General features: G+C 46.2%; 1 protein-coding gene across 1 annotated transcript in view; it reads left to right on the top strand.

Annotated features, from left to right (window-relative positions):
• Positions 1–15,558, top strand: part of LYPD6B (LY6/PLAUR domain containing 6B) — a 45,791-nt gene that overhangs the window by 1,488 nt on the left and 28,745 nt on the right. The gene's annotated exons all lie outside the window — the stretch shown is intronic.

Raw genomic sequence — 15,558 nt, 5'->3', positions numbered from 1 at the left:
GTCCCCAGCTCCACTGGAGCACAAAGTGGCACCGGAATCTGGGCGTCCCCAGCCCCACTGGAGCACAAAGTGGCCCTGAAATCTGGGTGTCCCCAGCTCCATGGGAACTGGGAGGTGTCAGGATGAAATCAGGATGTCTCCAGCCCCACCTGTTCAGGGGAGTGGCAGGTGACACCAAAAGACAGTGTCCCCGTGCCTGCTGGTTTTGGGGAACAGGAGGGAGCACCAAAATCAGCGTGCCAGCAGCTCTGGTGGTTGTGGGGAGAAGGAGGCGGCACTGCAAACAGGTGTCTCCAACCCTGGCAGTCTTGGGGAGCAGAACGTGGCACTTAAATCAAGGTGTCCCCAGCCACACAGCAAGCAGGAGGTGTCACCAAAGCCAGGGTGTCCCCAGCAGCCGTGGCAGTGGCAGGAAGGAGCCAGGCTGTGGGAAGCGCTGGGTGTGCAGCGTCAAGTGCCTGGGACCCAGCTCACAGCCTGTGTTTAACAGGTCCCTTGTAAAAGTGCAGTTATTACACATCCCCTGATGATTATAGAGCTGTAAAAAGAGCTGGGCTCCGTGTTCCGCAGGTGTGGACGCCAACCTCAGGCTCTTCAGCAGTGGGGCTTCACCGTAGGAAGTGACAGAACACCATAAAAATGTACTTAGTGCAGCAAAAACTGTGAGTGAAAAATACAAGCTGCCCACCCTGAAGGCTGCAAGGGGATTTTGGATAAGGGCCTGGAGTGGCAGGATGAGGGGGAATGGCTTTCACTGCCAGAGGGCAGGGCTGGATGGGATTTTGGGAAGGAATGGGCAGGATGGATGGGATATTGGGAAGGAATTCCTGGCTGGGAGAGTGGGCAGGTCCTGGCACAAGGTGCCCAGAGAGGCTGTGGCTGCCTCTGGATCCCTGGAAGGGTCCAAGGCCAGTCTGGATGAGGCTTGAAGCAGCCTGGGATAGTGGAAGGTGGACTGGGATGTATTTAAGGTGTACTGGGATGTGTTTAAGATCCCCCCAACCCAAACCATCCTGTGATCCTATAGAAGCATATGGGCAGGGTGACTCTGGCAGGTTGGAAAAGCGTTGCCTTTAGCATGGTGTTTTTCTTCAGAATGGACACGGGATTCTGGTCCCTATTCCCCACATCCAGGTGCACATCCTGGTGCAGAATCAGGCTGTAAGTCCTTGGAACAGCACCCAGCAGTGGTGTGGGGACGGTGGGCGCCGAGGGCTCGGTTCTGCACAATGCCCTGGGTGCTCTGCTGATGCAGGGAGTGAAAACACCCCTGGGGCTGAGCAGAGCACGTGGCTCACTCAGATAGAGCTGGTTTGCAAGACCCAGCTGGTTGGTTCCTGAGGGCAGTGTCAGGAAAACGGGATTGTGTGATTTCCCATCTGTCAGAGGGCACGGCAGCGAGCCGCCGGGGCAGGGATCAGAGCCATGTGCTGCAGCAATGCCGTGCTGCTAATCCCAGATGCTCAGAGAATGAGTCAAGTTTCTCTCCCTCAATCAACATGTTTTTGTTTAAAATTGTAAAATATGAAGTGTAGAGATCTCTGTTTCTCAGGTCAGTTTTGACCCTCTGAGTTTTCAAGCTTCCTCCGTGGCTTCGAACCTCCCCGTTGTCACACCTCTGCTTGGATGAGTTTCTGAGAAAAGGACAAAAAGATTAAAATGTTTGTGGTGACAGAGAATAAAGTGTGAGAACTCAAAGATCAGCTCAGAGGAGGAGAATTCAGAGCTGACGCTGTCGGTGTTTTGTGTGTCTGTGTCCCCTTGCCCAGCCAGGCCCTGTACCTGCAGCGCAGGTGAATTCCAGAGGTAATTGCAGAGGGATGTTTTATGGCAGGGAGCAGGGGAGTTGTCCAGGTTGTTCCACAGCTTGGTGATTCATCAACCTTTGCATGGTGATATTTTACCCTTCAGTCAGCCCACAATTAACTCGTTTAGCAGAGCTCCCCCTCTTCCCTCCGTGCCTTCCTTGCTTTAAGTCAATTAGTGCTTCCCAGCGTGATAATTGCTCTGCCAGCCCCATCCTCTCAGTGACGTCCCTTCCACAGGGATAATCTGCAGCCCGTGGCTCTGCAGGGCCCTCTCTGAGGTTTGACATCTGGGTGATGCTCGCCGTCAGGAGTGGGAGATCCCATAATCAGCTTACACGGGATGGATCCCGCCTGCTGATCCTCTGGGGATGAATTCCCTTTGTCTGGCACGAGGAGAGGGAGGGAAAGCACGGCCAAGGTGGGGGAGATTGGTCTCTAGGTCAGGGAGGTGATTGCCATTGGCAGCCCGAGGTGCTGCAAGGAAAATAATCCATTTTTTTCCTTTTCCTGTGCCCTTGGGAGCTCTGTAGGAGAGACACCTGTGCCTTGTTAACTCAAGGCTGAGGCACGTTATCCCAATGTCTTTCTGCCTGGTTTTGCATTTTCCCAAGTTTCAGCTGTGGGAGAAGAAAGAGGGAGTATTTCCTTTTATCCTGTTTATATGGATGTGGTAATTACATAGGAGAACCCTGCAGAATCAGGAGTTACAAACTCAGAAATCACCAAGTGGAAGATTCCCAACCCATGGAAGATTCCCTTCCCATGGCAGGGGCTTGCAACAAGACAAACTTTAAGCTCCCTTCCAACCCAAACCCATTCTATGATTAAAAATTCTAAAAAATAATAATTCTGCTGCATGAAGTCTGCTACTCCTGAAAATTCCCCTCTTTTCTTTTTTTCCCACCCAAGTCTGTGTTCCTCAATACTTTAATTCCTTTGCTCAGATCTATTGGCTGGATCTTGTGGACTCAAAGGAAAGGAATGCTTCGGTTATTGCTGTGTGTGCCTCAAAGGCCTCCTGGATGAGGGGCATGTCCAACAGCTCAGGAGTGGTGAAAAGGCACCTTTGATAGTTCCCTGCCAGTAAACTTCAGAAGGAATTCCAGGTGGCAGCTTTCCTGAGGGATTGAGGCGGACTGAGTGATGCATGAGATGCTGGCAGGGATTTTTCCAGTAATTGCTGGGAGAATCTTTCAGCCTAAATAAGGAGGTTTCAGCTGGGCTTTGCACATGATTTGTGATTTCTGCAGATGTTGGATCACCAGGATGGTCATTCCAAGGGCCAGGTGCTGAAGGCTGGCTTGGACAGGGCTTGGAGCAGCCTGGGACAGTGGAAGGTGTCCCTGTCCATGGCACAGGGGCCAATGGGATTAATTTAAGGTCCCTCCCAACCCAAATCATCCTGGGATTCCATGATTTTCAGTGAAGGCTCAGGATAACTGCTGGCATTCCCCATTTTCGTGCTGTGCCCATGCTATGATCCAACAAAACGAGATTGGGATTTCTTGCCTGGAGCCTGGGGCTTTTTGATGTGCCTGGGTTGAACTACAGGCTTTGGCTTGGGACCAAACTGGGGGTAAAATGGTTTTTATTTGGGTTTTGCTTTGATGTTCACACAAATCTGAGCTGTTGTGTGAAAGCTGCTTGGAATAAACTTACAAACCCCATTGCTGATATCATCTTAGAGGTCTGGCAGGACAGTAAAGGATCAGAACCTGAGGGTTTGTGTTAAAAAAGCCCCAAGGAATCATCCTGGAATGGTTTGGGTTGGAAGGGCCCTAAAAGCTCATCCCATTCCCAGCAATTCTCCTGAGGCTTGTACAGGTGGCAGGGGTAGAACCCAGTCCTGCCCTCACTGCTCTGCAGGGAAAATTGTGGTTTCTTAAATTCAATGTTTCCACTCCCCAGCTCTCAATATAGGGGAAGGCCCCTCCATCCTTCATTTTCCTCGTTCATTATCCTGCATTTTTTACCTGTTAAAAAACAAAGTGGGAAGAGATCCTTGCAACAATGGCGTGAAAAATCAGGTGTATAAATAGATTGGACATTCTGCTTCTTCAAAATGTTGAAATAGAGTGGTTCTCACACTCTCAATTAGTTTTGCCCGTAAATTAGTGTGTCTGTGAGAACAATTGTCTTTCCTATTCAAAATGTCTGTGTTTTCCTATAAAGAAATGTGGTTTTCTTCCTTGTAGCCCAGTTGCACGATTATTTCCAAATGTTAGGGAAGCTAAGACTGAAATCCTTCAGCCTGCCTTGGGTTTATATGGATGGAGAGTTAACAAGTTGTAGGAGCAGCCTTGCCTTAGGTTTAAGTGCAAGATATTGCAATTTTTGTCTGTTCCTTCAAATTTATCAGGCAAAAAACCTGCATGAAACACCATCTTTAGTGGGATCATAACAATTCCTTCCCTGGTGGCCCCATGGAAATTTTCACCCCTTCAATTCCTGCCACAGAGTGCAGGGTTGATGTTGGAATTATGGTTACTGAGAATTTTAGATTTTTTGTGTTGATAGGTATTGATTTTTAAGAGAATATTGTATTTGATTTGAGGATGTGGAGAAACCATTATAGAGAAAACTTTTTAAAATACACGTATGTGTTAATTATCATTATAGTTAGCATAGTATTTATACCTTGTCTACTTCAGTATATCCAATAGATTTTTAACAAAGATGTCAAAACAGCATTCATAATTCAAATAGGAGGGAGAGATGTTGGATTCCTGGTTGCTGAGAATTCCAGACTTTTTGTGCTGGGAATTTCAGATTTTCTGTGCTGGGAATTTCAGCCTTTCTGTGCTGGCAGGCACTGACCCCCAGGAGAACACTGCACTGACCTGAGGCTGTGGAGAAGCTTCCAGAATGGAATGATGGAACTGGGATTGTGGGTGTGGGGTTTGGATAGAAGTGTGTGATAGCACAGGGTGGGAAACTCAGAGTTTAAGGGTTTAGAATATAGCAATGTATATAGAGCAGGGTGGAGGCTGGTCCTCCTTGTCCTTCTTCTTCTTCTTCTCCTTCTTCTCCTTCTCCTCCTTTTGCTTCTTCTCCTTGTCTTTGTCCTTCTTTCTTCTCCTCCTTCTTTCTTCTCCTCCTTCTTTCTTCTCCTTTCTTCCTTCTTCTCCATGGGTTTGGGTGGTTTTGTGTAATTGATAAGAAAGTCCACATTGAAGGCCATGACCGATTGGTTTTTGGGTTAGATTGAAAATAATTGAGGTGTCATTTCTTATTTGGACAGTTGATCCTTAAAAGGCCTTGTAGAGAGAGACACAGCTCCATTTTTAGAGTTTCAGAGTGAAGCTCTGCAGAACTCAGGGTTTGTGAGACTGTGACAGAGATAAGAACTGATAAACACCTGAGTCCCAACAAGAAATCCCATCTCACACCTTTAATCCTGACCTTGGCAGAAAACCCCCAAAGAGCCCACTCAGGCCGAGGCTGTGTGGCGTTGGAAGGAGCTGCCATCCCAGCCTGGCTCCCCCAGGAGCTGCCTCTGGCCCTGGTGCGTTCCTGGTGCTCCAGGGCGCTTTTCCACCCTCCCTTCCTCACCTCGCCACGTCAGGAGCAGCTCGGCAGACACCAGCTAATCTCCCCAGCCCTGGGGATGTGCCCTGGAGGGTGATTACCTGCTCAGGAGTCTAAACACGCAGATGGGAGCACTTAGCACTTAGCGTCATCTAATCCCTTTTTAGTTTTTTGGGAAAAATGCTGCCCCCGCTTTTGTCCTGATGTGAAGAAACCTGTTGCGGCAAATTGCGCTAATTCAGAGCTCAGCTTAGAGCCTGAAATTGAGCTAAAAGCTTTGGGAGAAGCACAGCCAGGGGCCTCGTGTGCCTCCTGAGTGCCTCAAACCTTGTTTTCAGGGGCTGGTTCGGTTTAAATGTCATTTAAGGCTTGAGGCCTTTTGGTGCTTGGGATGTGAAGAGTTTTCATGTGTTAGATGTGGGGGCTTGGACAGTGTGGCCGTTCCTTCTTTCAGCTGGCAGCTAAGGAAATCCATGTTATGGAATATCCCGAGCTGGAAGGGACCCACAGGATCATGGATCCAACCCCTGTCCCTGCACAGACACCCCAAAATCCCACCCTGGGCATCCCTGGCTGTCCAAATTCCCGGAGCTGTTGGGAGTGTGCCCATTCCCTGGGGAGCCTGGGCAGTGCCAGCGCCCTCTGGGGGAAGAATTGTGCCCTAAAATCCATCCTAATTTTGCCCTAAAATCCATCCACCCAGCTCCAGGTGTTCCCTGGTCCACAGAGATGGGAGCTGCCCCCCAGGCTGGGATGAGTCTCCTTCCCCTCACTCTTTTCCCCAGGCTGGACACACCAAAGTCTCTCTGTCTGTGGTTTGTCTGATAACATTCCAAATCCACACCAAAGAAGGGAAAAATTCTTTGTGTTTCAGGAAGGGCTTTTGCCGCGGGTTTTTATGTTTTTATGGCTTTTCCTTGGCTTTTACTTTCAGAGCATCAGGTGCACGCTCAGGTCCCAGCACTGTTCTCTGGCTGGGATCATCATTTTTCCCTTGGAAGTTCACTCTCTCCATCTGTTGTGCCTGGCTGGAGAAATGCACAGTGTTTAAAATATAAACATCTTCCCAGGCTCATCCTTGTTCCTGTAATTCCCACCTTGGACTCTGTGGGATAATTCATCCCCTCCTTGGCTGTTTCATCAGCAGCTGCTGGATCCCAGCTGTCCAGGAAAACGTGGCTGCTCCAAAATTGGAGTTTGCTCCTGTGCCCATCCTTTAAAACTAAACCTACACATCAAAAAGCCCAAAATTAAGATTACAGTGGTACTTCCCTCTTTGGGAAGGTTGAGGGCAACTCATCTGCCTCATGTGGATGTAGAGTCAAATGTGAGGGTGTTTATATAAATATATAAAAATGAATTTCATGAATTTCACCCAACAGAAGTCAAGGAAGCAGAATGTCCAAGCAAACCCAGGAGATGCTGGCACTGCAGCTGCTCCTCTGGGATATCAGGTTTTGGAGCACCATGTGGGTGTAAGGGCTGGGGAATCTCCCCGTGCAGAGCTAATTCCAGCCTGGGGCTGCTTTCTGTTCCTCATAATTATTTTATTTTTCTGAGATTATTGCGACACTGCCTGATATCAATCTGGTCTGATAACACTGAAAATCCACAGCACAGAAGGGAAAAATTCTTTCTGTTTCAGGAAGGACTTTTGCTGTGAGCTTTTATGTTTCATTTTCTTGTTTCTTTATTTCAGGCTTTATTTATTTGTATATATATGTGTGTGTGTATATACATACTTATAGATACATATATACACATACACACACATATATATACATACATATACATATATATAAACTGTCTCTATAACATATCAGAATTTACTGTTTGGCTTCATTTCTTCCAATGAAGAAACAGAAATTTCTTCAAATTGAAGAAATTTAAAGAAATGAAGAAACGTAAATTCCTATCTTTTTTTCCCTGTAATAATGCTCACATTTGGAGAGATTTGTGAACCCATGACTAAAAATTTGAAGAAACGAAGAAACAGAAATTCTTATCTTTCCTTTCCTTCCCTGTAATAATTCTCACATTTGAAGAGATTTGTGAAACCATGGCTAAAAAATTGACACTGGCACCAATGATCTCTAGTGGAGAAAACCTTAAAATTGGTGTTTATAATATTCATGAGGTATCAAAGAGCTGCAGATTTACAGCTGATGTGCACAGACTTGAAAATCTCTTTTCTGTGAAGCAATAAGTGAAGTTAATAATTACAGCCCAATTAGACCAGGAGAGTGATGTGTGGAGCCAGGTAGGATTTCTCCTTCACTGGTTACAGGAAATGAGAGATTTGGGGTGCAGGGCTGTGAGTGTCCTTTGACCTGCACTCTCTACTACAGCTAGATGAAATACTCAGAGCAGTGAGGTTTTGGTTGAAGCATCCTGCTAATTTAGCTAAAATCTGCATTTTTTTGTCCTTTAGGAGGCAGAGATGAAGGGCTGTCATTGCCTCCCCGAGTGCCCCAGGCTCTGTGAACTCTGTGCTAAATCAAACTGGAATTTGGGGCATTCACCACCCAGGAGAGGCCTGGGCTGGAAGGGACCTTAAAGATGATCCCATCCCACCCCTGCCATGGGCAGGGACACCTTCTGATGCCTCAGGTTTGGCTTTTCTGTGTTTCAGGCTCTGAGCTGGTTTAGTGTGAAAGGGATAATGTTTAAGGGATGCTGAGCTCTGTGCACAGAGCAGGGAGACAAAACAATTCCTGCTCCAGCTGGGCACCAAGGACAAATGACCAAATCTCAGCCCAGGAGCACAAACCCCGTGGGCTGCAGAGAGAAAAACAAGCAGGGTGGGACTGCAGGGGCTAAAGCTGGAATGGGACAATGAACTGCAAGGGGCAAATGGAGCAGAACTGATCCCAGGGACAGACCCCGGCAGCGCTCGTGCATTTTGGGGCCATTTTGGTTCATCTTGGGTGCAGCCCTGGCTGGGCTCTGGTGCTGCCCAAGGTGCATCCATGGAGGAGATGCTGTGAATGAATCCCTGCTTTATTCTGGGGCTCTGTCCTGCCTAGAGCATCCTAGATGCCTCCCAAGGCATCATTTCCACCGTCCCAGGGTTCTCCAGCCTGGCCTTGGGCACTGCCAGGGATCCAGGGGCAGCCCCAGCTGCTCTGGCAATCCCAGCCCAGCCAGGAATTCCCAGTTCCCAATCCCCCATCCATCCCTGCCCTCTGGCACTGGGAGCCATTCCCAGTGTCCTGTCCCTCCATCCCATGGAACGCTCTCTCCATCATTCCTGCAGTGAGGTTGCCCCAAAGCTTCTCCTCTCCAGGCTGAGCATTCCCAACTCCCTCAGCCTTTCCCTGTGGGAGGGGTGCAGGATGGTCTTTGTGGGTCCCTTGCAACTCAGGGTATTGTAACCAAACAGATTTATTTTTCAAAATCAGGACATAGCAGTTTATATTATTTATGGATTTGTCTTGTAGAGAATCAAACCACAGCTCCTTTGTTTTTATTGGTTTTTTTTTCCCCTTTGTGCCCTTCCTTGCCAGCTGCAACCACTCCTGGCTGTGGCAATGATTGTTTTGAACCAACTCCTCACATTTATTTATCCCTGCCAGGGCTGGGAGCCTCAGTTCCTGAGCTGTTGTGAATTCCCCAGGGAAGGCTGGAGTAGCCTTGACTCCCTTTCCTGACCAGCCCTGACTCAGAAATGCCCTGGTGCTTTGACAAATGGTGGTTGGCTGCTGGCAGAGTATTGTTTGCTGTGGTTTGAAGCCACATTTCAGAGGCAGAGAAAAATATATCACTTAAAATTCCCAGGAGAGGAGGGAAAGGCCTTTGTTCATGTATTTCAGTGCCACAGGATTTATTTTTCTGTGGCGGAACTTAGTGAGCCCACCAAGGGCAAGCTGTAAAAAAGGCTAATAATGAAATGTGGATTTTTGGTACAGAGAAGTTTCTTTCCTCTTCTTCTTTTTACCAAAAGGCAAACAGGGTAACTGAAGTCACATCAGATACTTTAAATGCATTTTTGCTGGGTTATGTAACATCTGAAAGGAGCAGAATTTGTCTTTCTGCGTCAGAATTTGGTTCTGTGCATCGACTGGAGCCAGCTGGGACAGCAGATCTGATCTGATCAAAGGCATTTTCCACTTCATTTCCATACCTTATCATGTCTTCCTCAGCAATAAAACCTGAGGATTTGGTCTTTCCAGAGACTCAGGGAATGGTCAGGCATTGATGTGCTGGTGGGAGAGGATGAGTGATTGCCTTTGCATCACTTATTAAATTGCTTTTTCTCTTTTTAAAATGTAAATAATTTTTTTAAAGTGCATTCTGCAATGGAATATTATTATTATTATTATCACATAATAACTGGTCACCCAAACCTCTTGCTTTGTATTTAGGCTGCTCTTGGGTTTTCAAAACTCAAATTCTCAGCCCTTCCTTGCAAAAAGCCTTCCAAGCCTTCAGGAATTGCAGCTGCAGGGTGGGACTGTGCCTCCCCAAAAGCTGGATGACAGAACAGCCCTGGGATTGAAAGGAGCTGTGTTTTCCCTTCTCTTTCAAAAAGCCCAGGGCAAACAGCAGCTCCTCTGAGGCCTGAATTCCATAAAAAATACCCCAGGAGCTGCAGGGTGGCTCAGGTTTTCACCTCAGGTCAGCAGCTGAAGTCAGAGCTCTGTAAAATGCGTGCAGGAACATCACAGGAGTGGGAGCAGAGAGCCAGGAAGGACCAGGGACACCTGGAGCTGCTTTTTGGGGTTGTTCTGCATTGGGAAAAACCTGTCCCATGGTGTCCAAACCCCAGAAAATGTCTCTGGAAACGTGAATTTATTGATGAGCACCCTTTGTGTGCCAGGGGAAGCAAATTAGGGACAATGCTGGGATTTGAAGGATTTGGTATCAGTGATGGAGACGGGGAAGACTGATTGGTGATCAAAATCCAAATTTATTGTGGACTACTGATAGACTGTTTTGGGAGACTAACAATGGTTACTGTGATGATTAGCTTAAAATCACATTCACAAACTTATGCACTTTAAACATCTCTTGCTTGCAGAGTTTAATGAAATTTTCTTTTTCTGGTAAACCAGTCTGGTTTAATCTTCTTGCAATCTTGATTTAATTCGCAAAGTTCTGTTTGCTCTTGCCAAGGCACTTTGTCTCTCAAATCTCTTGTGTTAACCAGGTCCAAAGTCCATCATCTCTCCTTTGTCCCAGTATCCCAAGAGAGTGGAACAAATTTTACACTCAATTTTTACATGGATTTTGAACAATTTTTCCATGTATAGACACAGACATCTATTTACACTTGGAGCTGGTTTTCAGGGTTGTTCTGCCATGGAAAAAAAACCTGTCCTGTGGTGTCCAAACACCAGAAAATGTCCTTGGACATGTGAATTTGGGAATGAGGGTCAAAATTGGGTTTGAGGTTGACCTCAGGGCCTGGGGGTCCTGGGAAGGATGAGCTGTGGCGTTGTTCCAGTTGGTTATCAGGTTGTGTTTAATCCAAAAATTAAGGATATTTCAGGCTTTTTTTGGGTAGTCACTCAGACTTGTTGTACATAGTATTGCTAATATGCTTTTTATCTGATTTTATGAATGGTGGTAATATTCCACCTGGATACTTTAATTATGGAATTCTCTGGATGCTCGGTGACTTTTCAAATTAGATAATGTCATTTCTAGGGTTTGGGGATTTTAAACCCATAGCCCCATTTTCTTTAATATTGCCAAAAATGTGGCATTGCCTGTGTGAGGATGAGAAAGTCCAGTTTGTAGCTTTCTTACCACATGAAGTTTCCTTTATTCTGTGTGGATAGAAACCAACTCTTTTCTTCTGTTAATACCCAGCTAAGTGCAGAGTATAAATTTATTAAATTAGAAAAATTATATAAAAGTATAAAAAGCATAAAATATATATATAAAAGAATATATACTATATACTATATAATGCATACTATTATATATTATATATTATATATTATATATTATATATTATATATTATATATTATATATTATATATTATATATTATATATTATATATTATATATTATATATTATATATTATAATAGGCAATTTATATTATATAATAGACAATATTATATATTGTTTATATATCTAATATTTATTTATTAGTAAACATTATACATATTCATTTAAAATATATTTCTCTATGTGGCTTTGTGAGTAGTTTAACCAGCAGAGTGAAGCAATTACACAACAAACTCCTCTAAAAAGAATGTTTAATTGCCAAAGGAATTTTTACTTGTGTGCTTAGCTGCCAAAATAAAGGGAGCTGAGATCTTCTCTGAATTGTCAGGATTGTCTTAACTGGTGAAATCCATGTTTACAACCTTGCCTGTGGTTAACCACCCCTAGATAAGATCATGGACTGTCTCCCTGTGCTGTAACAGGTGAGGGGTTGATGCTGCAATTCACATTTAAATCGCTTTGTGCTTTATTTATTTATTTATTTTTTCTCTGCCTTTGAGAGGGGTTTGCCGTGCCTGAGGAATGTTATCAGTTGATGAAGTGTTTCCCCAGATAATCCACTGTGGCTGGGGAGGGAATGCTTTGCCTTCCCTGCCACTGCGCTGCCCCGTTTTATCCTGAGGTGCTTCCATGAAAAAAAAAAAGGCTGCAGTGGTTGAGGATAATGTGCTAAACCACATGTCCGGGCACATGCGGGAGGTGAAACCTGAAACTTGGCACTTCAGACACTTTTAAAGTCAACACAGCTAAAAGCAGCCACAACTCTTTAACTGTTCCTTAGTTATACAGAAAAGCAGAAAAAAAAGAGGCTTTCAAGCGCTGCTTTCAGCCCAGGTGTTGCTGTCAAGCTGCTTCAGTTTTCTCTGGAGTTTATCAGGTAAAAGTGAGATTTGAGGTGGAGCATCTGGGCTTTGCCACCAGGGTTTGTGTTTTAGTGCTGCTGGTTTTACACCTGAGCAATCACTGACCTCATTCCCTAGTTCTCCTCTCAGGGCTGCCCCAAGCAAGGAAAGGAGAGGAAATTCTTCCTCCTCCCTCTGTGCTGCCAAAAAAATAATCAGCTGGGCACCTCTGGGTTGTCCACCCAGCCTTCAAAATCCCAGGGTTGTCCCTGATTGTGCTTCCCCTGGCACATAAAGGGTGTTCATCAATAAATTCCTGTGTCCAAGGACATTTTCTGGGGTTTGGACACCTCAGGACAGGTTTTTCCCAAGGCAGAACAGCCCTGAAAACCAGCTCCAAGTGTAAATATATGTCTGTGTCTATTGACTGAAAAATTGTTTAAAGTTCATGTAGAAATCGAATATAAAATCTGTTAAAAATTAATTACCAGCAGTCAGATTAGCTAGGCAGATGAGGAGTTTGTCCTCCACCAGAATGGAGCTCATTGCAGGTTGTTCTGCAGAAGAAATCTGAAAAATAATAAACTTTGCAACCGTGGAGTAAAGTGCTGATGTATTTCCATTTGAAAGTAGCATTTAAATCAAGGATTTTCTTCTGAGCACCTGCAGGATTTGATTATCCCCTCAAACAAAGGCAGGAATTGGAATTGTGTGGATTTTGGCGAGTGTCTTTCATTTTTATCCCCCTCTCCACTTGTTTGTAGCTTTTTTATGTTTTCTTCATGTGCTTTGCCAGATAATTTGATTCAGGATTTACATTTCTTTGGTCAGCCTCAGCACCTGATCTCTAGACAGAGGAGGAACAGCTGGACTGGGATGTGTTCCAAAATCCCTGGATGGAGAATGCTCCCTCCATGGGATGGGGATAATCTTGGGATTGTCTTTGTTTTTAAGGTGCTGCCCCACTGGAAACTTGAGGTTCAGACCTGCAGAAAATTGACTTATTTGGAACTACTGAAGGAGGAGGCTCAGCTCTCCTGGCTGAAGCAAAATTCATTTATTTCTGTATTAATATGGGATAAAGCAATCCAAAAAGCACAAATCTTGTGAGGAGCAGATGTGGGAGCTGGGAGGGGACTGGAAAATTCCTGAGGGAGCTGGGAAGGGGCTGAGCAATACCTGAGGGAGGTGGGAAGGGGCTCAGTCTGGAGAAAAAGAGGATCCAGAAGGGAAAAGCTCTGCAGCAGAACCTTCCTCAGACTCCCCTCACTTCTTTTTCCCCTCATAGTTTCTCCCACTTTTTGATTTTCCCCTCATGGCAATGGGGAGACCCTGAGGGGCTGGAGCGGGGCCAGGGAAGGGAGCGGAGCCGGGAAGGGCCTGGAGAATCCCTGAGGGAGCCGGGCCGGGGCTGCAGAATCCCTGAGGGAGCCGGGCCGGGGCTGCAGAATCCCTGAGGGAGCCGGGCAGGGCTCACCTGGAGCACAGGAGGATCCCCAGGGATCTTTTCCCTCTCTGGAATTCCCTGCCAGGAGGGCACAGCCGGGGTGTCGGGCTCTGCTCGCAGGGAACAGGGACAGGAGCAGAGGGAACGGCCTCAGGCTGGCCCAGGGCAGCTCAGGGGGGATTTTGGGGCAATTCCTGCAGGAAAAGGTGCTCAGGTGGAGCCCCCATCCCTGCAGGGATTCCACAGCCCTGTGAATGAGGGACACGGGGCAGTGCTGGGAAATGGCTGGACTCAATAGTCTGAGAGGGATTTTCCATCCTTGACAATTCCAATTTTTATTCCACATCACTAAAATGAGCCTGGATTTCCTGGAGCACCGTTCCCTCGGTGGCTTCTCTGCTGTGCCTTATTCCCATCGCGCTTTATCTCTCTCCATGGTGGATTTGGACCCAGTCCTTGTGGGGTTTGGCTCCCAGCTGGGAGGATTCCTGATGGGAGATGCCTGGCAAAATTCCCAGCTCCTGCTGTTCCCACAGCTAGCCTGGAAATGGGTGGGGCAGAGCAGAGGAGGAGCACCAAAGGTACAAAAACTGAGATTGCCTGCTGGAATGGCAGCTCATCAAAGGGAAATCCATAAAATGAGCAATAAAGTTCCTTTGAAAGCTTCAGGTTCACTCATTTTACTACTGCAGGGAGATGTAATGTAGATACACGTAAAACGTGGGTTTGCGTGGGGAATATGGGATTTATTCTCTGGAAAAGGAGATGAGGGAAAATCCCTTCAGGATTCTTCTGACAACTCTGCTCCTACAAATGGGTTGTTTTCTTCTGGGAGAATTTTAAACTCTTGTTTATTTGGGTTTCTTTACCTGAGTCGTTTCCCTTCTGCACCAAGGATGCAGTAGTTACTCAACTTCTGAGTCTGATTGGAGGAGGGTTAATTGTTAATCAGAGTCAGAAGTGCCTGAACTCATTTGGTGAAATGCATTTTCCCTGTGTGTCTTCAACAATTGGCTCTGATAGACATTGATTATCCAGCTCTGAATCCATGAAAACTCTGATACATTTGGAAAGCAGCCCTTAAAAAAGCAGTGAAATCCAGGAAAGGCCACGTGGGACCCTAAAATCAGCGTTTGGGATTCTTTAGTGATAGCAGGGAATTCACAGCAGCTGCCAGGGGCCTCCTCCTACCTGTGGGAAGCTGCCTGGGGCTGTGGAGAGGGAGGAGAGGGAAACCACCTTTAAACACCTCTCTCTGGAAATAGGGAGCTTTATTCTGCTTTACCAGGGGCCTTGGTGCTCCCTGGGAATGCAGATGTTTTATATGGCACAGCCACTGGATAAAAGAGTTGGTAAAGGGAAACAAAGCCTGGAATGCAGGTCCTCCTCCCTCTCCCAGGTGATGCTGGGCTCTCTGTGGAGTTTGAAGGCTTTTTGGGGTGTGTGTGAGTCTTTTTGTGTCAATGTGGGGTTTTTCTGTGCGTGTGGAGGTTTTCTGTGTGGCTGTGATTTTTGTGTGTCTTTCTGTGTCATCATGAGTGTAGGATCTGTGTGTAGTCTGTGTGAGTGTAGAATATTTTGGGGGGGGGTTGTGGAGCTTTTCTCTGTGTGATTTCTGTGTGTGTGATTTCTGTGTGTAGTCTATGTGAGTGTAGAATATTTTTGGGGGAGTGTGGAGCCTTTTCCTGTGTGTTTCTGTGTGGGTGTCTTTCTGTGTGTGTCATTGTGTGTGTAGAATCTGTGTGCGGTCTGTGTGAGTGTAGAATATTTTTGGGGATGTGTGGAGCCTTTCTGTGTGTGTATGATTTCTGTGTGTTTCTTTCTGTGTGCAGAATCTCTGTGTAATTTGTGTGAGTGTAGACTATTTTTGGGGTGTGTGGAGCCTTTTCCTGTTTCTGTGTGCGTGTGATTTTTTGTGTCTTTCAGAGAGTCTTTCTCTGTGTGTGAGTCTGTGAGTGTGGAGCCTTTTTGGGGGG

This window comes from Melospiza melodia, chromosome 8 (assembly GCF_035770615.1).
Source record: "Melospiza melodia melodia isolate bMelMel2 chromosome 8, bMelMel2.pri, whole genome shotgun sequence".
Taxonomy (NCBI): Eukaryota; Metazoa; Chordata; class Aves; order Passeriformes; family Passerellidae; genus Melospiza; species Melospiza melodia.
Note: the sequence above shows the minus strand (reverse complement) of the source record. Positions and strands in the feature narration are given on the sequence as shown.